Source organism: Dendrobates tinctorius, unplaced genomic scaffold, assembly GCF_039654945.1.
Source record: "Dendrobates tinctorius isolate UK_male_01 unplaced genomic scaffold, ASM3965494v1 ptg000138l, whole genome shotgun sequence".
Classification (NCBI taxonomy): domain Eukaryota; kingdom Metazoa; phylum Chordata; class Amphibia; order Anura; family Dendrobatidae; genus Dendrobates; species Dendrobates tinctorius.
Window position 1 is genome coordinate 15,954,534 of NW_027361806.1, and position 27,181 is coordinate 15,981,714.

Consider the following 27,181-nt stretch of genomic DNA (forward strand, 5'->3'; position numbering starts at 1 on the left):
CTCCTCAGCCACCCACACAGATGGACACACATTAGACCTGGTCTTCACCGTCTCTGCTCTCTAACTTCACCAACTCCCCTCTCCCTCTATCTGACCATCATCTACTCACTTTCTCATCCCTGTCCTCCTCACCTGGCACCCATGTCCAGCAACACGCACACCCCCGCAGAAACCTTGCTCACCTAGACACCCATGTGCTCTCTGACTCTATTCTACCACTGGCATCCATATCCTCACTCCATGACACAGTCGGTGCCACTGCTTTCTACAATGCCATTCTCGCATCAGCTATTGACACTGTTGCCCCTCTCGTTCATGGCAGAATGCGACTTATCAACAGACAACCCTGGCACAATAACACCACTAAAAAGCTCTGGCAAGCGTCCAGGATTGCAGAGCGGCGCTGGAAGAAAACAAATTCGCAAGATGACTTCACCACATTCAAACAGGCAACACTCGATTTCAAATCTGCCCTCACCTCTGCTAATCAGGCCTACTTCACAACCCTCGTATCTTCTTCCCTATCTTACAACCCAAAAGTTATTCAAAACTTTTAACTCCCTCCTCCACCTACCACTGCCTCCTCCAACCTCCCTCATCTCTGCCGAGGACTTTGCCACACACTTCAAAAACAAGATTGACCAAACAAGGCAAGTCTTCATCACTCAACCACCACAACCCCTTTGTATGCCAGACCAATGCCCAAACCCCATAACCTCTCTCTCCAACATCACTGAAGGGGAGCATAATCGCCTCTTCTACAAATCGCACCTCACAACCTGTGCACTTGACCCCATCCCATCCCACCTCCTCCCCAACCTCACCACCACACTTATCCCATCCCTAACCCACCTTTTCAAGCTATCACTAACGTCTGGTACCCTCCCTTCTGCTTTCAAGCATGCCACAATCACGCCTATCCTTAAAAAGCCAACCCTCGACCCAACCGCTATGTCCAGCTATTGCCCAATATCATTGCTTCCATTCGCTTCCAAGCTCCTGGAACAGCACGTCCATGCTGAACTTTCCTCCCACCAATTATCTAACTTGCTCTTTGACAATCTACAATCTGGTTTCCGCCCCCATCACTCCACTGAGACAGCCCTGACCAAAATTACTAACGACCTACATACAGCCAAATCAAATGGACAATACTCTATACTCCTGCTTCTAGACCTGTCCTCTGCATTTGACACAGTTGACCGCTGCCTCCTACTACAGATCCTCTCCTCCTTCGGCATCAAAGGCCTTGTCCTATCCTGGATCTCCTCATACCTTTCCAACCGCACATTCAGCGTCTCCCACTCCCACACCACCTCCTCATCCCACCCCCTCTCTGTTGGAGTCCCTCAAGGCTCTGTTTTAGAACCCCTACTCTTCTCAATCTATACACTTGGCCTGGGGCAACTCATGAAGTCCCACGGATTCCACTACCAACTTTATGCTGATGACACTCAGATCTACCTCTCTGACCCAGACGTCACCTCTCTGCTGTCCAGAATCCCAGAGTGTCTATAAGCCATATCCTCCTTCTCCTCTCGCTTCCTCAAACTCAATGTAGACAAATCTGAACTCATCATCTTTCCTCCATCTCACAGATCTTCCTTACCCGACCTAGCTATAACAATTAATGACATCACACTTTCCCCAGTACCAGAAGTCCGCTGCCTCGGAGTAACCTTTGACTCTGCCCTGTCCTTCAAACCGCACATCCAAGCTCTTTCTACCTCCTGTCGCCTCCAGCTCAAAAATATTTCCAGAATCCATCCTTTCCTCAACCCTCAATCTACTAAAATGCTTGTGCATGCCCTCATCATCTCCCGCCTTGACTACTGCAACATCCTTTTCTTTGGTCTCCCTGCTAACACCCTCGCACCTCTCCAATCCATCCTTAACTCTGCCGCCCGACTAATTCATCTCTCTCCTCGCTACTCCTCTGCTTCTCTCCTCTGCAAATCTCTTCACTGGCTCCCATTCCCTCAGCGTATCCAGTTCAAATTATTAATACTGACCTACAAGGCCATCTATAACCTGTCTCCACCATATATCTCTGAACTAATCTCCAGATACCTACCCTCATGTAATCTCCGGTCCTCCCAAGACCTCCTTCTCTCCTCCACACTTATTCGCTCCTCACCCAACCCAACCACCTCCAAGACTTCTCCCGAATAGCCCCTATTCTGTGGAATTCTTTGCCCCAACAAGTCTGACTATCAACCACATTTGGATCCTTCAGACGGAACCTGAAAACCCACCTCTTCAAGAAAGCCTACAGCCTGCAATGACCCCGCTACCTCCTACTCTCTCACCACTACCGGTGATATAACCTCAACCAACACCGGAACTGCTGCAACCCACCAACCTACTGTCTCCTTCCCCACCATCCTGTAGCATGTAAGCCCTAAGGGGAAGGGTCCTCTCTCCTCTGTATCAGTCTGTCATTGTTAGTTTGTTTACTGTAAGTGATATCTGTAATTTGTATGTAACCCCTTCTCATGTACAGCACCATGGAATCAATATTGTTGGGAGGAGGACTTCCAGACAGTGAATGGGCAGGTACCCAGGGGACCGCCATCAGGGTTCCTGAGGGAACGATACTGGGAGGACAGTAAAGGGAAAGACTTGACTGAAGTTGTCAGGGAAACAGGGGGCGGGGCAAGCTTAAAAGGAGCAGGGGGTGTGCTGAAGTGGCAGTTGACAGAGAGCCGGACAACAGACAGGAAGCCGTGTGAGACAGAGAGGACTGAGGGAGCGGACGGTGTGTTGTGGAGAGAGCGACAGGGCCCTGTGAAAGGAAAGCTGCGGACTTACCGACTAGTGACATGTGGGAGCCTTGCATCGGTGGCCGCTCCCCTCATACGGACGCATACAGCCGCCCCCGCTGTTTCCCTCCCTGCTGTGACAAGTCCACGACCTCCACTGACCACTGCTACTAGAGACCATTCCTTTACAGCGGTCAGGACACTGCCCCCCTGCCTTCTCCCACAGCTGCGGCCCTGTCATCACCGGCCCCAGGGAGCGCCACCTCGCTACAGGCAGCAGTAGGGCCCCCGTCCGGTTTGCTAAGGGACCCCGAGCAGAGGTTGGTGAACGGTTATATTTAGAGACTGCGTCATACAGTCATACTCCACGGTGAGACGAGAGCCGCAAGGAGACGCCTATTGCGCCCCATCTGCACCGTTTCTTCAGGGCCTGTTGCGCCCCACCGGCATTGTTTCTTCAGGACCTGTTGTGCCCCACCGGCATCGTTTCGTCAGGGCCTGTTGTGCCCCACCGGCATCGTTTCGTCAGGGCCTGTTGTGCCCCACCGGCATCGTTTCTTCAGGGCCTGTTGTGCCCCACCGGCATCGTTTCTTCAGGGCCTGTTGTGCCCCACCGGTATCGTTTCTTCAGGGCCTGTTGCGCCCCACCGGCATCATTCCTTTGGGGCTTGTTGCGCCTCACCGGCATTGTTCCTTCAGGGCCTGTTGCGCCTCACCGGCATTGTTCCTTCAGGGCCTGTTGCGCCCCACCGGCATTGTTCCTTCAGGGCCCGTTGCGCCCCACCGGTATCGTTTCGTCAGGGCCCGTTGCGCCCCACCAGCATCGTCTCTTCAGGGCCTGTCGAGCCCAGTTCCTTCCCAGAATAACGAGGCGTCAAGGCAGCCGCATCAGCGACCTCTACGTGGCCACGCTTGTGATCCTAACAGACCCCTGGAAGGATAAGTTTAATATAGGAGATAAGGACCCGTAGTTTGGTCATACGTGGCCTACAACACCCGGACTAGACGGATTAGTCGCATTTAGTATAAGAAAAGTGTTGTAAATGTCATTGAGTCCCTGCGAGGACAGTTTGTTGTTGCCTATTTGGTTTGTTCAGCAAAGCCCCAGCGGCACCAATTTCTAAACGTTTATTTTACAAATCACACTCAGTCTCGTGTCTCGTCACTGCACCTGAGAACCTGTCTGAACCCTACACTATATAAATAAATAATAATCTAGGGGTGCAGTGATCATATTTACACCACAGGTGTGTTACAGAATTTTATACCATTGGGCAGTGAAGAAAAAAAAACTACATTTTTACCACCAAAATTTTGTTTTAGCCACAGATTTTACATTTTCACACAAGTTGGTAAAAATTGAACCATTAATTTGTCCCACAATTTCTACTGAACGTGGCAATACCCCATATGTGGCTGTACAGTACTACTTAGCCATACGGAGAGATCGGGAGGAACGGAGCGCTATTTGCCTCCTGGAGCAGATTTTCCTAGAACAGTTTGCGGACTCCATATACAGAGTCCCTAATTACTAGATGAGCAGAATCACCCTTCAAGTGACCCCATTTTGGAAATTATACCCCTTTGGGAATTTATCTACAGGTGTAGTGATGATTTTGATACCATGGGTATTTTCCAGAAATAAGCAGCAATTTAATGTTGCCAAGTGAAAATTGCAAACTGCAGTTGTAGTGACCAGAACGTTGTAGTCACCAGTACGTTATGCCCAGCCCATACTTCTGGAGACATGCACCCGTATGTTAGACGGGCTCTCATCACTTCAGAAATGCCAAACATGTGGACGTTATATCTGGTTTAGGTACACTGTAGGGCTCATAAGGGAGAGGGGCATTTGCACTTGGGAGCGCAGAATTTGCTGAATGTCTTTTGGAGGGTGAGGAGCCATTTCACTTTTTCAGAGCCTTTGTACTACACGTAATGTGGAAATCCTCTATATTTCCATTAACAGATGACAGACCTGAGTGGGGACTTGCTTTTTTTGTGGATTGAGTTGAAGCTTTTATTGGGAACATTTTACAGGACGTTCGGGATCACATTTATCCGGCACTCTACGCTGAGCACTTACTCTGTGGTTTCCATCTAAATCTCTGATTGACGTGATTCAGATGAAACCCCCGAGGGATCAACTTACTATAATGAGGCAGTCGAGTTTCTTTGGACTCTGGCCTCTGTTCAGCGGTTTCTTCTTTTCAGAAGTGCACAAAACTGTGGCCGACAGCACTTTTGTGCAATCCTAAAAAGATAGACACCGCTGGATCACAGGTCCTATGGCATCCACAGTGCCTCCATCTGCCTCATTATAGGGAATCTTCCATCGAGGATTCCATCTGAATCACATATTTCAGAGATTTACGCAGAAACCCTGCCGTGCAAAGCTTCAGCGCTGAGTGCAGGATAAATGTGAGCCAAGTCTTACTGCGATCTTTGGGAGGCAGAATGAAAAAATCAACAGCAGGTGAAAAATTGGTTTTATTTATTTTTTAGGCTACTCCTCGTGTGGTATAAGTGACTAGGCGACTTTATTCTTCGGGTAGGTGTGATTACAGCGATACCAGATTTATATCGGGTTTTTATATTTGGCAGCTGTCACACACTAAAAGATGCTTTTTATTGCAAAAAATAGTTTTGGCATCACCATATTTTGAGAGGTATAATTTTTCCATATCCCAGAGTCATATGAGGGCTTGTTTTTTGCGGGACAAGTTGACGTTTTTATTGGTCTCATTTTCAGACTCATGACATGCTTTGATCACTATCTATTCTGAATTTTTGGAGGCAGAATGAACAAAAACCAGCAATTCAGGATTTTTTTTAATTTTTTTATGTCATTCCGTGTGGTAAAATTGATAAGGCAGTTTTATTCTTCTGGTGAGAACGATTACAGCGATACCAGAGTTATATCTTTTTTTTATGTTTTGGCGGTTTTACACAATAAAAACTATTTTATAGAAAAAATTATTATTTTTGCATCACTTTATTCTGAGAGGTATAACTTTTTTTTTTATTTTTCCACTGATGGAGCTGTATGGCGGCTTGGTTTTTTTTGCGGGACAAGATGACGTTTTCAGTGGTACCATATTTATATCCGTATTTTTTAGTTTCAATAAGTTTTATTTGAAACATAATATGAAAACACAAAAACAATAACCATTCTCCCATGCAAGGGAGCATATATTATATTCATAATAACAAATTAGACATTCAAGAAAAAGGACAAGACAGGGGTACGGGAAGGATAGACAGCAGGAGTTCAGCCATACAATGCTTAATATTAATACGAAGAACTAATTTTAAATATCCGTCTCAAGTAAACATCCAACGTTTGTTATGAGGTCTGGTAAGGCCTTTTCTATAAGTCATAAACGGTCAGAGGGAAAGCCGCAAGGCCAAGTCTAGTTGTGTATTTGGATGTAATTCTATCCAAGGATTCCAGACCTTGAGAATTAAGTTCCACGTATCAGATCTAGTGGATTCTATCCACTCATATAGCATGATGGTATTAATACTTTCTTTTACCAAAGATATCGCTAGTGAAGGAGTTTTCCATCTTGTGGCTATATGAATCTTTGTCATACACAAATAATTCACCAATTTATGAAAACTTTTTGAGAACCTCGGCGGTTTAGTACCCAATAAAAAGACAGAGGGCTCTAAATCGATTTGTTCCCCGAACATTTGTTCTACCAGACATTTCACTTTCCTCCACAGCTCCGAGACTATTGTACAAGACCACCAGATGTGTTTCATGTCCCCCCCAATACCCCACACCCCTGAAACAATCACCCAAGACACTACGGAACATATTATGAATTCTCTCTGGTACATAATAGGATCTATGTAGAACCTTCAAAGAAGTCTCTACCAGCGAAGTTTGATAACTACCTTTTAGATAATGTCTCACTACTTCGGTACCAGTCATCAATCGACATGACAAATTCTAAATCTTCCTCCCACTGTAACATATAATTTAATTTTCTTTCATCGTAAGGTGGACTAATAGTAGAGTAAATAAAAGAAATTATTCCTTTCCCCAATGGATCATGTAAGCATTTGTTCTCAAAACCTTTTATCCGGAGAGGAGTTTTTCCTGGGAGAATTTGCTTATCAAAATGAAATACCTGGTTTATACGCATCATTTCCCCCTATGTACACATGGTTCCTAGTGATGACTATGTAGGGAGGAAGTTGGGAGAGAGCCTTAGGCCGGGGTCACACTAACCGACGCAAAATACGGTCAGTATTTTACATGCGTAATACGGATGAATGACCCCTAAACAGTGCTCTGTATGTCATCCGTAATCAAGGTGTGGTCGCGTATTTTGCGCATGTAAGCATCCGTATGTAATCCGTATGGCGAGATTTTCTCGCAGGCTTGCAAAATGGACATATAATGGAGCCCTATGACAGGGTTTCTAACAGAAACCAAAGAATAGATATAGACACATAGAATGCGCATATATATATATATATATATATATATATAATGTATTCTATGTGTCTATATCTATTCTTTTGTTTCTTTATTAAACCTGTCAGTGTGAGTTTTCTGTATAGCGCACTGAATTGCCGGCTTTGCTAAAAGACACCGGGTGCGTATTTCTCGCAGGTCACATGTGTGGTCCGTGTGTAATCCGTATTTTTTGCGCACCCATAGACTTGCATTGGCGTACTACGGCCGTAGTACGCTGACAATCGCAGCATGCTGCGATTTGCACGGACCGTAGAATACGGATGAGAAATATACGGCTGGTGCGAGGGACCCCATAGAGAATCATTGGTCCGTGTCTAATGCGTGCTTTTAGCGCCTCTCACTCGGCCGTATTCCTCGCCAGTGTGACCCCGGCCTTATCCTCACGCACGCTGGAGGTCACAGTGACTCCCCAGCACCTGCGCAGAGGATCCCTCAAAACAGTGCCCATAGAAGGGAGGAAAAGGTAAACTCAGCTTTGCTGTATCTACAGTTTGGCAGGAACGGTGGCTCAGTGGTTAACCCTATTGTTTTGCTGATGCTCGGGGCGTGGGTTCAAGTCCCACCAAGGACAACATCTGCAAGGAGTTTGTACTCCCTGTCGTTTTGCATGGGTTTCCTTTGGGTTCTCCGGTTTCCTCCCACACGCCAAAGACAAACTTATAGAGAATTTAAATTGTGAGCCCCAATGGGGACAGTGATGATGTTTTGAAAAGCTGGGCAGTAGTAAGGGTGGCTTAATAAGTTGCCACTTGTTTTTTTTCACAACCAGATATAACATGAAAGTTCCTGGATCCAACATTTAATATGTGGTCAGATGAGGACAAGACAAGGATTTACGATTCTTGGAGGAAGGCTTCCCATGACTCCAGTAGTATTCTATACCATCCATGTCTCCTAATGAAGCAGCAACCTATGGAAATCTAGGGGAGGACGGTGCACTCTGGTTGCCGTTACGCACCTGGAATTTTCATGAATCATACTAGGAAGAGAATTGTACCCTTTATAAAGGAGAGCTGGTGTCAGAATAAGACAGACACCATTGTGCAAGTTAAGGAAATCTATCCTTTTGTTCCGTGCCGGGGAAAGGCTTTCAATTCCCAAAGCGCCGTGCACAGAGACTGCCTGACAGCGCCGTGACTGAATATCCAGATGGAAGGGGGGGTGGCGGTTTGGGGTGGGTTTGGAATCTGCGGGTGTGTGACTGGAGGAAGCCTGTGTCTTATGAATGAGGCTTTAAACACTCCAGTACCAGGCCATTGACTCTGGATACAGGACAATAGGGGATCAGGAATAATCCCCCTCTACCCCTCACTATACTGCCAGTTTACATTACACCAGAGGGATCAGGATGGGCAAATGCAAAAGGTCTTCTTGATGAATGGGTGAGTTTGGGGTCTTCCGTTTCATCAGTCTGTGTGTTTCATTGCATCCATTTCTTATCAGCTCATGTTCAATTTAGCTCACTGAATCTATACATAAGCATGTAGTCATCAGCCATCAATGCTCCGTGCATGCACTCCTGCAAACTTCATAGGATCCCTGTTTTTGGAGCTGAAACGACAATTTAGGGGTGGGAGATGCGGTGGAGGGGGGTTTGTGACATAGCAATGTTGCTGCCACAGTTATCCTAATAGTACTTTCATTGAACGCAAATCTCAAGGTGTATTACTCTATTGTATTGATGATATTATTGCTCTATCTTTATATGTATTTGTTATTGTTGTCAGTATTATGCATATTACTATGATTATTATACAGACTTCCAGTAGAATTGCAATTTAATACATTGATGTATTAGGAGGCATGATTTACTTTGCTTGGTCCACATAGTTTCTAAAAGAAGTCAGTTCTTGGAGAATGCTGCCATGTTTCTTTGAAAGTCCATCACTATAGTTTTGTGCATTCAGTAACGGAGAGTTGAGAAGAGTCAGTGAAATTACAATCTGCATGGCTAATGGGGAACTCATCTGGTATTTTAATGCAAAATATAAAAGCTGCTTTATAGTGTGCTTATAACATGACCATAACCCTGGACATGCTAATAAACTGCACAACAATAATTGATTCATCCATAAACAACATCTGTGCAAACTTTCCTGTATGCTGTACTATATTACCATATTTTATAATATAAATGCCACATACCTGCAGCACTGAGCACAGCCTGGTTATTCAGTAAGTGCAGGTAGAGCACAGTGACATTAAGCCTAACTATTACATTCAGTTTCATAAATATGAGGAGCTGATATGCAATAACAGAGAAATATACCTGTAGTAAATTGGAGAACATTACACTCAAAATTCACTGTTGTTCTTATTACTGGAGTTGTTCGTTAGGACATATATTAACCAATAATTCATCTTCACTTATGTAATGTAAAAAAAGGTAGTATTATAGTAGTTATATTTTTGTACATATGGGGCAGTATTATGGCCGTTATATTCTTGTACATGGGGGCAGTATTATAGTAGTTATATTCTTGTACATAGGGGCAGTATTATAGTAGTTATATTCTTGTACATAGGGGCAGTATTATAGTAGTTATATTCTTGTACATAGAGAGCAGTATTATAGTAGTTATATTCTTGTATATAGGGGTAGTATTATAGCAGTTATATTCTTGTACATAAGGACAGTATTATAGCAGTTATATTCTTGTACATAGGGACTAGTTTTATAACAGTTATAGTCTTGTACATAGCAGTATTATAGTAGTTATATTCCTATACATAGGAGCAGTATTGTAGTAGTTATATTCTTGTACATAGGAGCAGTATTATAGTAGTTATATTCTTGTACATAGGGGCAGTATTATAGTAGTTATATTCTTGTACATAAGGGCAGTATTATAATAGTTATATTCTTGTACATAGGGGGCAGTATTATAGTAGTTATATTCTTGTACATAGGGGGCAGTATTATAGTAGTTACATTCTTGTACATAGGAGCAGTATTAGAGTAGTTATATTCTTGTATATAGGGGCAATATTTATAGCAGTTATATTCTTGTACATAGAGGGTAGTATTATAGTATAGGGTGGGCCATTTATATGGATACACCTGGGTGGGCCATGTATATGGATATACCTAAATAAAATGAAAATGGTTGGTGATATCAACTTCCTGTTTGTGGCTCATTAGTATATGGGAGGGGGAAAACTTTTCCAGATGGGTGGTGACCATGGCGGCCATTTTGAAGTTGGCCATTTTGGATCCAACTTTATAAATGACCCACCCAGGTGTGTCCATATACAGTGGGGCAAAAAAGTATTTAGTCAGTCAGCAATAGTGCAAGTTCCACCACTTAAAAAGATGAGAGGCGTCTGTAATTTACATCATAGGTAGACCTCAACTATGGGAGACAAACTGAGAAAAAAAAATCCAGAAAATCACATTGCCTGTTTTTTTTTCATTTTATTTGCATATTATGGTGGAAAATAAGTATTTGGTCAGAAACAAAATTTCATCTCAATACTTTGTGATATATCCTTTGTTGGCAATGACAGAGGTCAAACGTTTTCTGTAAGTCTTCACAAGGTTGGCACACACTGTGGGTGGTATGTTGGCCCATTCCTCCATGCAGATCTCCTCTAGAGCAGTGATGTTTTTGGCTTTTCGCTTGGCAACACGGACTTTCAACTCCCTCCAAAGGTTTTCTATAGGGTTGAGTTCTGGAGACTGGCTAGGCCACTCCAGGACCTTGAAATGCTTCTTACGAAGCCACTCCTTCGTTGCCCTGGCGGTGTGCTTTGGATCATTGTCATGTTGAAAGACCCAGCCACGTTTCATCATCAATGCCCTTGCTGATGGAAGGAGGTTTGCACTCAAAATCTCACGATACATGGCCCCATTCATTCTTTCATGTACCCGGATCAGTCATCCTGGCCCCTTTGCAGAGAAACAGCCCCAAAGCATGATGTTTCCACCACCATGCTTTACAGTAGGTATGGTGTTTGATGGATGCAACTCAGTATTCTTTTTCCTCCAAACACGACAAGTTGTGTTTCTACCAAACAGTTCCAGTTTGGTTTCATCAGACCATAGGACATTCTCCGAAAACTCCTCTGGATCATCCAAATGCTCTCTAGCAAACTTCAGACGGGCCCGGACATGTACAGGCTTAAGCAGTGGGACACGTCTGGCACTGCAGGATCTGAGTCCATGGTGGCGTAGTGTGTTACTTATGGTAGGCCTTGTTACATTGGTCCCAGCTCTCTGCAGTTCATTCACTAGGTCCCCCCGCGTGGTTCTGGGATTTTTGCTCACCGTTCTTGTGATCATTCTGACCCCACGGGGTGGGATTTTGCGTGGAGCACCAGATCGAGGGAGATTATCAGTGGTCTTGTATGTCTTCCATTTTTTAATTATTGCTCCCACAGTTGATTTCTTCACTCCAAGCTGGTTGGCTATTGCAGATTCAGTCTTCCCAGCCTGGTGCAGGGCTACAATTTTGTTTCTGGTGTCCTTTGACAGCTCTTTGGTCTTCACCATAGTGGAGTTTGGAGTCAGACTGTTTGAGGGTGTGCACAGGTGTCTTTTTATACTGATAACAAGTTTAAACAGGTGCCATTACTACAGGTAATGAGTGGAGGAAAGAGGAGACTCTTAAAGAAGAAGTTACAGGTCTGTGAGAGCCAGAAATCTTGATTGCTTGTTTCTGACCAAATACTTATTTTCCACCATAATATGCAAATAAAATGAAAAAAAACAGACAATGTGATTTTCTGGATTTTTTTTTCTCAGTTTGTCTCCCATAGTTGAGGTCTACCTATGATGTAAATTACAGACGCCTCTCATCTTTTTAAGTGGTGGAACTTGCACTATTGCTGACTGACTAAATACTTTTTTGCCCCACTGTAAATCACCCACCCTGTAGTTAGTTAAATTCTTGTATACAGGGGACAATATTATAGTAGCTATATCCTTGAATATAGGATCAGTATTTTAGTAATTATTTTCTTGTAGATAGGAGTTGTATTATAGCAATTTTATTCTTGTTCTTAGGTGCAGTATTATAGTAGTAATGTTCTTGTACATAGGAGCAGTATTATAGTAGCTATATTCTTGTAAATATTGTAGCAGTTCTATAAGAATTATATTCATAAACATAGGGGATAGTATAGTAGTTATATTCTTGTAAACAGCGGTTAATATTATAGTAGTTATGGTATTATTGTGTTAGGAACGGCGGAACGCACTAAAATAAAAAACTAATAAAGTGCATTCGCCGCTCGGGGTCCACCATGCAGTAGGTGATATAAGTGGTGGCAGAAGCAATATGGCGGTATTGTGCACAGGGTTAAAAGTCACCCAAGTGCACAGAGCAATCTGTTAAATCACAGAGATGCCTATGAACATAAACAAAAGAGCTGAGCCTGTTAAGGTCACAAGTACTCAGAGTAGTTACACACATGGTATAAGGTCACAGAAATAGCCAAAGATGGCGGTACTAAGTCCTTCTAGACCTACCGTGTGTAGCGTCGCAGCCACGAACGCTTAAGTGGACTGCTACTGCAGCGCGGCGTAGGACACTGCTGCTATACGACAATGCTAGACGCAAGCGCAATATTGGACGCTAGCAACTGTGGACAATGAAGCAGAGGCGCGCTGGTACTAAACTCAATACCTCACACAAGCGTAATATCAAAGGATAGGGGATTCAAATGAGTCATTCACCAGAATCATGCATTCATCGTCATTCACACAGCAGCAAGTATGGTCTATACTAGCGCATGGCGGAACAGCCATTCGCGACTTTTATAGCAGCCGGGACCTTCCGCACGCCTCCAGATCTCTGAGATGGACAAATGAGATTTGGAGCAGGACCTGAGCACATGACTCCCGATCTCCCATGAGCATGCTCAGTAAGAGGAGAGAAGGACTTAGCCTCAGCAGAGATTTGCTGCAAGACAATCTCCTCTGCAATCTCTTCTGCAGTGGATAAAGAGCAGGGGACTGCAGAATGTGAGGGTCCGGATTCCTGCATAGCGACCGCAGAAACCTGACTTCTAACATTACCCCCCTCATAGGGCCCCCCTCCCTGAGACTTCCGACCCGCCAACTTGTGCCTTTTAGTGGTGTAGGCCTCAGACTCGTCCGAAGGCAAGTCTGATGTCCGGGTAGGTGACAAGGAAACCCGGGACACGCAGAAGGCATCAGAGATGGCAAGATCGCCAGGTTTAAGAAGGGACACATGGGAGACAACGGGAGCGGAAGTTAAAGTGGGACGCCGCCGTGTGTCGGCGGGCGTCACCACTCTCCGTTTGGAGAGGCTATCCCGTGAACAAAAGGCACAGGCCCAAATATATTTTTTTACATCCCGAGCCCTGTGCGGCCACCAATAAGACCCAGCCAGGAGTTTTGTGGTCTGCATATAGCCGCAGTGACCACCCCTCCTGGCAGCGTGTGCCCATGCGAGAACCCTCGGCCGAAGGTGATGAGGGACAAAGGTCTTACCCGGCGGCACAGAGTTTGGCCATTGCGGGGCACTGTTGTCTGGAGCAACAGCATGTTGACAACAGTAACCGCAAATGGAGTCTTGTACCGGACACGCCTCGAGAACGGCGCGAGACACCTCCATGGGCTCAGGGGGTGGAAACTCTGGCTCAGGTGGTTCCAGAGGCTCCAAAAAGTTGGGAGCTGAGGTAACCTTCCGCTTGGATTGAGCACGCTCCATACCGCGCTCCGAAAAACGGAGGTCAATGCGGGTGGAAATGGCAATCAGCTCCTCCAAAGTTGCTGGTATCTCTCTGGTAGAGAGATCATCTTTGACGTGCTCCCCCAAACCTCTCCAAAACAGGGATAAGGGCTTTGTCAGACCACTCCAGCTCGGAAGCCAGTGTCCGAAAACGAACGGCATACTGACTAACCGAGAGGGATCCCTGGGTCAAAGCCAGAAGCTGAAGAGAAGTGTCATGCGTGACCCGTGGACCGAGGCAGACCTGCTTAATAGCTGTTAACAACTGAGCAGCAGTGCAAACCTCTGGGTCACCACGCTCCCATAGTGGCGTAGCCCACTCCAACGCCTTGCCTGACAGAAGGGAGACAATAAACCCCACCTTGGCCCGCTCCATAGGGAATCGCGCAGCCAGTAGCTCCAGCTGGATAGAGCACTGGCTGATGAAACCCCTACCGGAGGCGCCATTGCCAGAAAATGTATCGGGCAACGGGAGGTGGGTAACTGTCAGCGCGTGGGAGGACGTGGACATACGCGTAACCGCGTCAGTGATTGCTTGCACAGCAGCTTCGGTGGATTGCGCAGCTGAGAAAGCCCTCTCAAGAGTGGCCAACCGGCCCTCAAGCTGCCGAATGCACTGCAAGAGTTACTGCTGTTCTGCCATCACTAGCCAGACCCTGGCGCTAGTATAATGTTAGGAACGGCGGAACGCACTAAAATAAAAAACTAATAAAGTGCGTTCGCTGCTCGGGGTCCACCATGCAGTAGGTGATATAACCGCTGCTAAGTGGTGGCAGAAGCAATATGGCGGTATTGAGCACAGGGTTAAACGTCACCCAAGTACACAGAGCAATCTCTGTTAAATCACAGAGATGCCTATGAACATAAACAAAAGAGCTGAGCCTGTTAAGGTCACAAGTACTCAGAGTAGTTACACACACGGTATAAGGTCACAGGAATAGCCAAAGATGGCGGTACTAAGTCCTTCTAGACCTACCGTGTGTGTAGCGTTGCAGCCGCGAACGCTTAAGTGGACTGCTACTGCAGCGCGGCGTAGGACACTGCCGCTATACGACAATGCTAGGCGCAAGCGCAATGTTGGATGCTAGCAGCTGTGGACAATGAAGCATAGGCGCGCTGGTACTAAACTCAATCCCTCACACAAGCGTAATATCAAAGGATAGGGGTTTCAAATGAGTCATTCACCAGAATCATGCATTCATCGTCAGCAAGTATGGTCTATACTAGCGCATATCGGAACAGCCATGCGCGCCTTTTATAGCAGCCGGGACCTTCCGCACGCCTCCAGATCTCTGAGATGGACAAATGAGGTTTGGAGCAGGACCTGAGCACATGACTCCCGATCTCCAATGGGAGATCGTCCCATGAGCATGCTCAGTAAGAGGAGAGAAGGACTTAGCCTCAGGAGAGATTTGCTGCAAGGCAATCTCCTCTGCAATCTCTTCTGCAGTGGATAAAGAGCAGGAGACGGCAGAATGTGAGGGTCTGGATTCCTGCATAGCGACCGCAGAAACCTGACTCCTAATGTTATTATACTTATGGTCAGTTTCACTATAGTTATAGTCTTGCTTATAAGGGGTAGTAATATAGTAGTTAGTTCCAGAAATATTTGGAGAGTGACCGAATCTTTGTGATTTCAGCACTGGAAGCCACTATTTTTAATTTAAAATTAAACAACTGAGATGCAATTGAAGTGGAGAGTTTTAATTATAATAAAAGGAGTTGACCAAAAATATCCTGTGAAACATTTAAGAATTGCAACTATTTTTCAACAAAGCCTCCTCTTTTCAAGACAAATTAATTTTATCATAAAATGTTAATTTTTAATACTTTGTAGAGAATCCTTTGCAGGCAAAAATGCCTGAAGTCTGGAAGCAATGGATGTCACCAAACTATGGGTTTCTTTCCTTCTTTGTGAGGCTTTGCCAGGCCTTTACTGGAGCTGACTTCAGTTGTTGCTTGTTTGTGGGCCTTTTTGCCTTAAGTTTTGTCTTAAGGATGTGAAATGCAGCGATCTGGTGATTGACTCAGCCATTGCAGAAAATTCCATTTCTTTGCTTTTAAAAACTCCTGGTTGCTTTTACAGTATGTTTTAAGTCAACGTCCATCAGTACTGTGAAGCACCGTCTAATCAACCTTGCTGCATTTGGTTGAATCTAAGCAGACAGTATCGCCCTATGCACTTCAGAATTCATCCGTCTGTTTCTAGTTTGTCACATCATCAATAAACTCTAGTGACCTGTCGCCATTGGAAGCCATCACACTGCATCCATCCTGTGTTACAGAGGATGTTTTGTGCTTTGGATCATGGTCATGAGCCGTTCCAAGTCTTCTCCATACATTCTTCTTCTTCCCATCATTATGGTACAGGTTAATCTTAGTTTTGCTTTTCCAGAACTGGGTGGCTTCTATAGATCTATTTTTGGCAAAGTCTAATCCGCCTTTCTATTTTCATATTGATTAATGGTTTGCACCTTGTGGTGAACCCTCTGTATTTGCTCTCATGAAGTCTTTTCTTTATAGTAGACTTGGATACTGAAACACCAACTTCCTGGAGAGTGTTCTTCACTTGGGTGCATGTTGTGAAAGCGGTATTCTTCACCATGGAAGAGATTTTGCTATAATTTACTACTGTTATCAACGGTGAACGTCCAAGCCTTTTTGAGTTCCCAAGCTCACCGCTGTACTTTTTTTTTTTTTTGTTGAATATACAAAACTGCTGATTTTGTCACTGCTAACGTTTCTACTGTTTGATTTATTCTTTTTTCAGCCTAATGATGGTCTGTTTTAATTCTGTTGAGAGCTCCTTTGACTGCATGTTGTAGGTTCACAGCAACGGCTTCCAAATGCAAATGCCACACCTGGAATCAGCTCCAGACCTTTTACCTACTTAAATGATTATGGATTAATAAGGGAATAGCCCATACAGCCAATTAAAGAGCTTTTGGAATAATTGAACAATTATCTTTGGTCCCTTTAAAAAGAGGCAGCTAAAATAAAAGAGCTGTAATTCCTAAACTTTTACTCAAATTAGGATGTGAATTGCCACAAATTAAAGCTGAGAGTCTGTACTTTATTCACCGATTGATTATAGAACTGTATCTTGAATATTTTTTGTAAACAGCTAACATGCCAAAACTTGTATCACTGTTGGACTTAAATGTTTGTCATGATCCAGGAAGGGGTTTTGTTCCTATTCTGTCCTGGTCAGGTTAGGGTTAATTGTTTCTGCCTCTTTCTGATGTGGGAGCGGCTATTTAGTGTTGATACGACCTAGGACCAATGTCGGCGATAGTTCCGGTCACTCGGCTAGAGCAGCTAACCTAGGTTACTCTGTGGGTAATCGTTGTTTTTCTGTGTGCTTATACCCTATTGTGTGTTTCCGTCCTCTGCTTTTGTACTGTTCCATCCTCTCTGGTTTTCCTGACCTCACAGCTTGTTACTGAATATGCTTCTGGTTTCTCCCTGGACACCATGCTCCTGTTTGGCTTCTGACCCTCTGGCTTGTCCCTGACTACGTTCTTGCCTCACCCTCCGTTCATCGCGTTCAGACTGGCCTCCGACTCTCTGGCTTGGTGCTGACGCTGCTCCCATCGTCCCTTCGGGCACCGCGCTGCTGGCAAGTTCTTCCCGACTTGCTCTCACGTCACTTTGCGACGCCTGCACCGCTTTCCGGCAGATGTCCACTCACGGGGAGCTGCTGCCTCTAGCATTGTAGTGCTCCTTAGGGAATACCTCCCGCTTCGCGGTCAGGCGCTGCATTACATTATTCTCATACTTGGGGCAGTATTATACTAGTTATATTCTTGTACATAGGGAGCAGTATTATAGTAGTTATATTCTTTTACATAGGGGCAGTATTATAGTAGTTATATTCTTGCACATAGGAGGCAGTATTATAGTAGTTATATTCTTGTATATAGGAGCAGTATTATACTAGTTATATTCTTGTACATAGGGGGCAGTATTATTGTAGTTATATTCTTCTATATAATGGCAGTATTGTAGTATTTGTATATGGCAGTATTAAATCAAAATTGGGAAAAAAAGCATGGATTTAACCTGCGCTGATGAATAAGTTGAAGATCCGGGTGTATTGCATAAAATGTGGTTTTATTCAATGCGTTTCAAAGTACCAAGATTTCTTCCTCAGGTAAATACCACAAATGTATAGACAGAGACACTTCAAAGCTTTAAATAGATCTATTTAGAGCTTTGAAGTGTCTATATCTATACATTTGTGGTATTTTCCTGAGGAAGAAGTCTTGGTACTTTGAAACGCGTTGAATAAAATCACATTTTATACAATACACCCGGATCTTCAACTTAACCCTATTTGCGCTATTTTCTCCAGCAGCATCTACTTGTATGGCAGTATTATAGTAGCTATATTCTTATACATAGGCGCAATATTACAATAGTTATACCATTTTACATTGAGGGCAGTATTTTATATATTTGTTCATGGAGCAGTATACCTGTGCATAGGGGCAATATCAACATAAATATTTTATTGTACACAGGGGCAGTATTATAGTAATTATATTCTTGTACACAGGGGCAGTATTATAGTAGTTATATTCTTGTACATAGGGAGCAGTAGTATAGAAGTTATATTTTAGTACATAGGGGCAGTATTATAATAGTTATATCCTAGTATGTCGGGGTCAGTAATTAAGTCATATTCTTATACATAGTGGACAGTGTTATTGTAGTTATATTCTTTTACACATGAGGCAGTTTGAATGTGATTTATTCAAGACTTGCCGAATGCATTTTATTCTTTTTGAAAAATGAGAAAAAAAACAATTATTGTTGACTTAGAATATCTATTTATATACAGTTGTGGCCGAAAGTATTGACACCCCTGCAATTCTGTCAGATAATACTCAGTTTCTTCCTGAAAATGATTGCAAACACAAATTCTTTGGTATTATTATCTTCATTTAATTTGTCTTAAATGAAAAAACACAAAAGGGAATGAAGCAAAAAAGCAAAACATTGATCATTTCACACAAAACTCCAAAAATGGGCCATACAAAAGTATTGGCACCCTCAGCCTAATACTTGGTTGCACAACCTTTATCCAAAATAACTGCGACCAACCGCTTCCGGTAACCATCAATGAGTTTCTTACAATGCTCTACTGGAATTTTAGACCATTCTTCTTTGGCAAACTGCTCCAGGTCTCTGATATTTGAAGGGTGCCTTCTCCAAACTGCCATTTTTAGATCTCTCCACAGGTGTTCTATGGGATTCAGGTCTGGACTCATTGCTGGCCACCTTAGAAGTCTCCAGTGCTTTCTCTCAAACCATTTTTTAGTGCTTTTTGAAGTGTGTTTTGGGTCATTGTCCTGCTGGAAGACCCATGACCTCTGAGGGAGACCCAGCTTTCTCACACTGGGCCCTATATTATGCTGCAAAATATGTTGGTAGTCTTCTGACTTCATAATGCCATGCACACGGTCAAGCAGTCCAGTGCCAGAGGCAGCAAAGCAACCCCAAAACATCAGGGAACCTCCGCCATGTTTGACTGTAGGGACCATGTTCTTTTCTTTGAATGCCTATTTTTTTCTCCTGTAAACTCTATGTTGATGCCTTTGCCCAAAAAGCTCTACTTTTGTCTCATCTGACCAGAGAACATTCTTCCAAAATGTTTTAGGCTTTTTCAGGTAAGTTTTGGCAAACTCCAGCCTGGCTTTTTTTATGTCTCGGTGTAAGAAGTGGGGTCTTCCTGGGTCTCCTACCATACAGTCCCTTTTCATTCAAACGCCGACGGATAGTACTGGTTGACACTGTTGTACCCTCGGACTGCAGGGCAGCTTGAACTTGTTTGGATGTTAGTCGAGGTTCTTTATCCAACATCCGCACAATCTTGCGTTGAAATCTCTTGTCAATTTTTCTTTTCCGTCCACATCTAGGGAGGTTAGCCACAGTGCCATGGGCTTTAACCCCTTCATGAACCAGCCTATTTTGACCTTAATGACCTGGCCATTTTTTGCAATTCTGACCAATGTCCCTTTATGAGGTAATAACTCAGGAACGCTTCACTGCATCCTAGCGATTCTGAGATTGTTTTTTCGTGACATATTGGGCTTCATGATAGTGGTAAATTTAGGTCGATAATTTTTGCATTTATTTGTGAAAAAAATGGAAATTTGGCGAAAATTTTGAAAATTTTGCAATTTTCAAATTTTGAATTTTTATTCTGTTAAACCAAAGAGCTATGTGACACAAAATAGTTAATAAATAACATTTCCCACATGTCTACTTTACATCAGCACAATTTTGGAAACAACATTTTTTTTCATTAGGAAGTTATAAGGGTTAAAAGTTGACCAGCAATTTCTCATTTTTACAACAACATTTACAAAACCATTTTTTTTAGGGACCACCTCACATTTGAAGTCACTTTGAGGGGTCTATATGGCAGAAAATACCCAAAAGTTTCACCATTCTAAAAACTGAACCCCTCAAGCTACTCAAAACTACATTCAAGAAGATTATTAACCCTTCAGGTGCTTCACAGGAACTAAAGCAACATGGAATGAAAAAATGGACATTTTAATTTTTCCAACCAAAATTTTCTTATAGCATCAGTTTTTTCATTTTCACATGGGAAACAGGATAAAATGTATCCTAAAATTTGTTGGGCAATTTCTCCTGAGTTCACCGATACCTCATATGTGGTCATAAACCACTGTTTGTGCGCATGGCAGGGCTCAGAAGGCAAGGAGCGCCATTTTACTTTTTGAATGTAAAATATGCTGGAATATTTAGCGGTTGCAATGTCGCGTTTGAAGAGTACCTGTGTGCCTAAACATTGGAGCTCCCCCCCAAGTGACCCCATTTTGGAAACTAGACCCTCCAAGGAACTTATCTAGATGCATAGTATGCACTTTGAACCCCCAGGTGCTTCATAAATTGATCTGTAAAAAAAAAAGTACTTTTTTTTCACAAAAACTTTATTTAGCCTCAGTTTTTTCATTTTCACATGGGCAACAGGATAAAATGGATCATAAAATTTGTTGGGCAATTTCTCCTGAGTACATCAATATCTCATATGTGGTCATAAACCACTGTTTGGGCGCACCGCAGGGCCCGGAAGGGAAGGAGCGCCATGTGACTTTTTGATTGGAAAATTAGCTCCAATCGTTAGCGGACACCATGTCGCATTTGGAGAGCCCCTGTGTGCCTAAACATTGGAGCTCCCCCACAAATGACCCCATTTTGGAAACTAGACCCCCGAAGGAACTTATCTAGATGTGTGGTGAGCACTTTGAACCCCGAAGTGCTTCACAGAAGTTTATAACGCAGAGCAGTGAAAATAAAAAATAATTTTTTTTTGCTCAAAAATGATTTTTTAGCCCGCTATTTTTTATTTTCACAAGGCTAACAGGAGAAATTGAACCACAAAAGTTGTTGTGCAATGTGTTCTGAGTACACCGATACCCCATATGTGGGGGGGAACCACTGTTTGGGCGCATGGGAGAGCTCAGAAGGGAAGGAGCGCCATTTTGGAATCCAGACTTTGATGGAATGTTCTGCGGGCGTCATGTTGCGTTTGCAGAGCCCCTGTGTGTCTAAACAGTAGAAACCCCCACAAGTGACCCCATTTTGGAAACTAGAACCCCCAAGGAGCTTATCTAGATGTGTAGTGAGCACTCTGAATCCCCAAGTGCTTCACAGAAGTTTATAAATGCAGAGCCATGAAAATAAAATAATATTTTTTTTTCCTCAAAAATGATTTTTTAGCCCGCTATTTTTTATTTTCCCAAGGGTAACAGGATAAATTGGACCCCAAAAGTTGTTGTCCAGTTTGTCCTGAGTACACTGGTACCCCATATGTGGGGGGAAACCACTGTTTGAGCGCACGGCATGGCTCAGAAGGGAAGGAGCGTCATTTGACTCTTTGAATGGAAAATTAGCTCCAATCGTTAGCGGACACCATGTCGTGTTTGCAGAGCCCCTGTGTGCGTAAACTTTGGAGCTCCCCCACAAATGACCCCATTTTGGAAACTAGACCCCCTAAGGAACTTATCTAGATGCATACTGAGCACTTTGAACCCCCAGGTGCTACACAGAAGTTTATAACGCAGAGCCGTTAAAATAAAAATATTTTTTTTTCCTCAAATAATAAATTTTTAGCCTGCTATTTTTTATTTTCACAAAGGTAACAGGATAAATTGGACCCCAAAAGTTGTTGTCCAGCTTGTCCTGAGTACGCTGGTACCCCATATGTGGGGGGGACCACTGTTTGGGCACACGTTGGGGCTCAGAAGGGAAGTAGTGATGTTTTGAAATGCCGACTTGATGGAATGGTCTGTGGGCGTCATGTTACGTTTGCAGTGCCCCTGATGTACCTAAATAGTGCAAACCCCCCACAAATGACCCCATTTTGGAAACTAGATCACCCAAGGAACTAATATAGATGTGTGGTGAGCACTTTGAACCCCCAAGTGCTTCACAGAAGTTTATAACGCAGAGCCGTGAAAATAAAAAATATTTTTTTTTCCTCAAAAAATGATTTTTAGTCCACTATTTTTTATTTTTACAAGGGTAACAGGATAAATTGGACCCCAAAAGTTGTTGTCCAGTGTGTCCTGAGTACGCTGGTACCCCATAAGTGGGGGGGACGACTGTTTGGGCACACGTTGGGGCTCGGAAGGGAAGTAGTGGCGCTTTGAAATGAAGACTTGATGGAATGGTCTGTGGGCATCATGTTACGTTTGCAGTGCCCCTGATGTACCTAAATAGTGGAAACCCCCTACAAATGACCCCATTTTGGAAACTATATCACCTAAGGAACTAATATAGATGTGAGGTGAGCACTTTGAACCCCCAAGTGCTTCACAGAAGTTTATAACGCAGAACCGTGAAAATAAAAAATCTTTTTTTTCCACAAAAATAATTATTTTAGCCCCCATTTTTTTATTTTCCCAAGGGTAACAGGAGAAATTAGACCCCCAAAGTTGTTGTGCAATTTTTCCTGAGTGCGCTGATACCCCATAAGTGGGGGTACACCACTGTTTGGGCACACGTCGGGGCTCGAAATGGAGGGAGCACCGTTTGACTTTTTGAACGCAAAATTGGCTGGAGTAAATGGTGGCTCCATGTCACGTTTGGAGACCCCGTGATGTGCCTAAACAGTGGAAACCCCTCAATTCTATCTCCAACCCTAACCACAACCCTAATCCCAACACACCCCTAACGAAATCCCAACTCTAACCCTAACCACAAGCCTAACCGTAATCCCAACCTCAACCCAACCCTAATCCCAATTCCAACCCTAACCCTTAGTCTAACCCTAACCCTTAGTCCAACCCTAACCCTTAGTCCAACCCTAACCCTATTTCTAACCCTAACCCTAATTCCAACCCTAGCCCTAACCCTAACCCTGGACCTAACCCTAATGGAAAAATAATAAAATAAAAAAAATATATATTTTTTTATTTGTCCTTACCTATGGGGGTGATAAGGGGGGCGGTGATTTACTTTTTTTTTTATTTTGATCACTATGAAAGTTTATCATAGTCATCAAAATAAATGAATGAATCTGCAGCGTTGCAGATTCGATTCGGCGCACTGCGCATGCGCCCGCCATCTTGCAAGATGGCGGCGCCAATGACGCTGGACGGCGGGACACCGGGACGGATATCAGGAGGTCGGAGGCACAAAGGAGGGTGAGAGTGGGTGATCGAGGGGTGATCGGAGGGCTGGGGGGGGCGGAGGGAAGGCGGGGGGGCAGATTATGACGGCGGCTGCCGATCGGTGCCGTCAGACGGTGGCGGCAGCCGATCGGTGCCGTCAGTCCGTGTGGGGGGGGGGTCGGGTCTCGGTGTCCAGCCATGTCCGATGCTATTTCAGCATTGGCCATGGCTGGATTGTAATATTTCACCAATTTTCATTGGTGAAATATTACAATCGCTCTGATTGGCAGTTTCACTTTTAACAGCCAATCAGAGCGATCGTAGGCACGTGGGGGCTAAGCCACACCCCCAGGTGTTAACTCTGAAGGGTCCTTTGTGTGCGGGTCGGGTGACCTTTCAGTGACCCCGGTCACCCGACCCGCAGGGGGGGTATTTATAGCATGACACCTACGTAGGCGTCATAGGTCGTGAAGGGGTTATACTTCTTGATGACACTGCGCATGGTAGACACAGGAACATTCAGGTCTTTGGAGATGGACTTGTAGCCTTGAGATTGCTCATGCTTCCTCACAATTTGGTTTCTCAAGTCCTCAGACAGTTCTTTGGTCTTCTTTCTTTTCTCCATGCTCAATGTGGTACACACAAGGACACAGGACAGAGGTTGAGTCAACTTTAATCCATGTCAACTGGCTGCAAGTGTGATTTAGTTATTGCCAACACCTGTTAGGTGCCACAGGTAAGTTACAGGTGCTGTTAATTACACAAATTAGAGAAGCATCACATGATTTTTCGAACAGTGCCAATACTTTTGTCCACCCTCTTTTTTATGTTTGGTTTGGAATTATATCCAATTTGGCTTTAGGACAATTCTTTTTGTGTTTTTTTTCATTTAAGACAAATTAAATGAAGATAATAATACCAAAGAATTTGTGTTTGCAATCATTTTCAGGAAGAAACTGAGTATTATCTGACAGAATTGCAGGGTTGTCAATACTTTTGGCCACAACTGTATGGCTCAATATACTTGTATAAACATTAAAGTAGTTTCACAATTGAGGTAATGTTGCAATTTAACATTGCCTGATAAATGGCTGCCATAGGAATTAGGTATAGTGCAGTGCATCTTCAAAGCAGCAGTGAACAGCTACATTCATTCCTGCATTTTACACTAATCTGCAAAATAAGTACTTACCCTAACCCAGGCGCTCAATGTGATGATGGAACTGCACATCCATGTAAAATTGCATTTTATGTTATGTTTACCAGTTACAACAGTAAGACGCCTTTCACATTGCGTTCTTGCCCACATTCAGTGGTCCTGTTGGGGCTTGTTTTAAACCCCCCACAAAACAGGATTCGGGCATATGCAATGACGAGGCCATAGACTATAATGGTACCGACGGAATCAACATGAGCTCTGACGTGCATCATTTTCGGGTGTATATGCCTTCTGGGGGCAGACACTCAGACACAGTCTACTACATCTGAGTGTCCGCCTCCAGTAGACGTATACGCCTGAAAACGATGCACGTCAGAGCTCATGGCGTCTGTCCGCACCATTATAGTCTTTGGCCCCATCAGCGCATGTGCTTTGAATTACGCTTTGCACAGAATTCAGACGTAAGCCCCCATGGGACCACTGAATATGGGCAAAAACGAAATGTGAAAGGAACCTAAAGCTCTAAATATTTTCTTTATGGCCAGCATCATTGGTTCCAATTGGTATGACACTATCTGCATATGATCATTGCTTTGCTTTTTGTAGGCAAAGCATTGGATTCTTTGAGCACTGTTTGGCGGTAATAGTGACAGTATTGCAGATTGTGGTATTAAGGGATAAATGAGTAACCAGGGGTAAAGACACTTGAAATAAAAGGGGCAAAGGAACTTATATAAGGCCTGCTTATGGGAGCATCTGGGGCTGGCACTAATTATCGCTCTTCATGGGGAAGAGACACGATAGGAGACATCTGGACTAGCACACACTATTATGGGAGATTTTTTTTTTTATATATCATTTTTAAGGTCTGCAACAAATAATGAGAAAAGCATTTTCCCAGAAAAATAGGAGCATACCGGTAATTTTTAAATTTTAGGAAAATGCTCTTGAAAGGTTTTTTACCTCGTGACAGTCTGCAGTCTTTGCTATGAATGTAAGATCAGGTCAGACCCCTGACTATAAACCTGGCACATAATGAGCCTCTTGTCAGATAGAGCCACTGATTCTAACAGAGCAGGACCCTTTTGAATAATCTGTTACATATTACTGAGAGCTGGTGACCTGTAAGGCACTTGTGCTTTGTATCATTCATTGCATTTAGCAGCCTCATACTTATTATGCGCTGTAATAGTTTAATGATAGTACCGCTGCCTGAGCTCCAATCCTTTTTTTTTTTTATTCTGGATTTATAACAAATATGTTTTGGCGGCAAGATAGAAGGGATGATGAGCCTCCTCCAGTTGCTTGGCATATTGGCAGGCTGAGCAAATCATTCTTTGCATAACATTAATTCACTTTTCTCTAGTCACCTTCCACGACAGCCATATCGGAAGATGTCTCCCCGCCCTAATGGGGGACAGGAAATGCACAAGAGGTTAAATAACCCTCCCCTTCCTGCTATCTCCAGTGTTTTTCCTGTCCCCTATGGAGTATGAAGAGGTCCTGATAGTGCTGCCATGGCCGGCGACCGGAGGCACTACAACATCAGATACCTGTAACGCCGGGCAGTCAACGGTCGGGGGCTCTGCTCTCCTCCGTAGGAAGTCTGCTCCCATCTCCACTTTGTTGGAACTCGGGACCCTTGCCCGCCCCTCTTGCACCCCCTCAGCGGGGTAAAGCGGGGCAGTGCTGTGCGGCCGGGGGTCCTCCTGGAGCTCCCCGGCGTCCTTCTCCCCATGCGTCATGCGATCCCGGCGCGCAGGTGCACACAGGAGGTGGCGTCGGGACTGGCACAGAACTTCCGGTTTGCCTTCCACCTGCGTGCCAGGCGGGAACGCACGTGCGGCCTGCAGTTACCGGACTGCGGGCGTGGTCCGGGGCCCCAGTCACCGGCCCTTCTGGGCTGAGCGTGGCTGCTCTCGTCAGGCAGCCGCTAAGCAGCTTGAGGCGGGCCGGGACCAGAATGGCGCAATGCCGAGTGTGCAGGGGCAGGCGCTGAGCAGCTGGGGAATTCAGCTGTGGGGAGGGATGATTGAAATGACCCCCACCCGTGGACCGAGGGGAGGAGGAGCACACAACACGCTGAATGGACCTCGGTTATTCTAATCCTGATCTGGGTGCATCCTGGTAATACCATTATCTGTACAGTGACTGTGGCAGACTGACCATGGACGGCGACAAACCCTTATCCTATACTCTTTGTATAATTTTATTTTTCTTTAAAGTAATGTCACATTTTTTTTTTAAATGACAAATAATTCCACATACAAGGGATAAATACCTCCACATCATGGTCAGACCACATGTTACCACCACATAGTGACTTAATAATACCATGTACAAGGGAGCATTACTGCCACTATGTGACCAGACCACATATTACCACCATATATTGACTGAATAATACCACATACAAAGAA

At 44.1% G+C, this 27,181-nt stretch overlaps 1 protein-coding gene across 2 annotated transcripts in view; it reads left to right on the forward strand.

Moving 5' to 3' along the window:
* The window catches only part of PDE4B (phosphodiesterase 4B), a 577,622-nt gene that overhangs the window by 12,204 nt on the left and 538,237 nt on the right, over positions 1-27,181 (forward strand). The window contains exon 1 of one of the 2 annotated variants that reach the window (XM_073544720.1): positions 8,438-8,636. The exons of the other annotated variant lie outside the window; for it this stretch is intronic. The gene's annotated coding sequence lies outside the window, so the exon portion shown is untranslated. Of the gene's footprint in view, positions 1-8,437; positions 8,637-27,181 lie in introns of those variants that run through there. 2 annotated transcript variants of the gene reach the window in all.